The sequence below is a fragment of the Chinchilla lanigera genome, unplaced genomic scaffold (genome assembly GCF_000276665.1).
Source record: "Chinchilla lanigera isolate Chin_1 unplaced genomic scaffold, ChiLan1.0 scaffold00203, whole genome shotgun sequence".
NCBI lineage: Eukaryota > Metazoa > Chordata > Mammalia > Rodentia > Chinchillidae > Chinchilla > Chinchilla lanigera.
In genome coordinates, this window is record NW_004955604.1 from 291702 (window position 1) to 293310 (window position 1609).

At 57.4% G+C, this 1609-nt stretch overlaps 1 long non-coding RNA gene across 1 annotated transcript in view; it reads left to right on the forward strand.

Moving 5' to 3' along the window:
• The window catches only part of LOC106147635, a 9865-nt gene that overhangs the window by 7319 nt on the left and 937 nt on the right, over positions 1-1609 (forward strand). The window lies entirely within an intron of this gene.

Consider the following 1609-nt stretch of genomic DNA (forward strand, 5'->3'; position numbering starts at 1 on the left):
GTGGGAACTCCAAAATGATGCAGGAAAATAAAAACTCCCAACCTGAGTGATATCTGGGCCGAGCTGGTGTTCTCTAAAATTGAGGAATGACTTTAGGAACAACGGAGGTTAAGAGCAGAATGTATTTATTAGGGGAAAGAAAAGAAAGCTTCTGTCCAACAGAGGGACAGAAGGGGGGCCTGGGTGTGTTACCCCTGTTTCTTTATCACATCACAGCACTGCACAGATTTTCCAGACTTTCAGCCCCTGTCAAGGTCTAATTCATTCATCTATGAATATTGATAAGGCCCTCCCACAGCAGAGCAAAGCAGACTAGAAGATGCCTACTCCTTTAGCGTGGAGGCTTTGATCTCGTTCCTTGGTGGCAAAGGGTTCAGGATGTGTTCTGTCTGTTGGGTCTGAGGCCTACGGGTCACCAGGCTCACCCCAGCTGGGCTTCTCTCTCTCCAACCCAGAAAGAGGAAGAACAGTCAGAACAGAAGACCAGGGGCTGGGGATTTAGCTCAGCAGCACAGCGCCTGCCTGGCAAGCGCAAGGTCGTTAGTTCGTTTCCTGGTACCGGAGAAAAACCAAAACCAAAACCAAATAAACAAAAAGAACAGAAGACCAAATGCCAGCACTTGGGAGGCTGAGGCAGGAGGATCGCCATAAGTTCGAGGCCAGCCTGAAGTATGTAGCAAGACCCTGTCTCAAAAAAGAGAAGGAGGCCAGTCCAAAGCAAACATAATTTTCTTGTGGGTGGCGTAAGAGGAAGAGGTCCAGAGCACTCTGGAGGGGTGGGGCTGCGGAGCTGGGCACGGCTCGATCTGGGGCCACGTCCTGTTTCATGGGGCGAGGGCTCCGCCTCCACCCGTGAGGGTCCACGGTTGGTTGATCGGCAGTGGGGCTTGTGCCGGGGGTCCGGTCTTGTGGGCTGCTGGGGGATGTGGGGAGGCTCGGCAGGCGCTGTGCTAGGAGGGACGGCGCTCCTCTGCGCAGGCCGGAGTCAAAGCCACACCTGTCAGCTGTGACCACAGAACTGCCTGAAAGCTGCTTGCTGCAAGTGAGTGTACGCACATGCACACACACGCACACACGCACACACGCACACAGACACGCACGGAGGAGGCCTCTTACACCCCCGGCCGGGTCCCTTGCGCCCCTCCAGGCGGAGTAACATCTTTATTCGGTGGGGACACTCCCCCCCCCCACCGTCCTCCGCCCGCTGGGGTCTCGGACTTCCCGAAGCATCGGGCTTGTCACCTCCCGGCTCTCGGTGGCCTGTGAGTGTCTTCAGAGGACCTGCCCCTTCCGGTCTCCTCAGCACAGCCTCACCAAAGCCCGCGCAGGTGGCCGGAAGGCAAGCTGTCGTTTGCGAAGGCTCGGCTTCCCGGGGAGGGCCAGGGGTGCCGGGACCGATGGGCGCCACCGGGGCCTAGGACCGACCGGAGAAACTTCATGTCTCCCGCTTCCGAAGACCAGGAGTCTGCAACCAAGGAGCGGCGGAGCTTCTGGAGGGCCTGGGTTCCTGACCCTTCTGGCTCCTGCTAGCTGTCTGTCTGTCTGTCTGTCTGTCCTCCTTGTTTTATGCCCTCCTACTCCAAGCGCTGTCTCCTGTCTTCAACCCCTG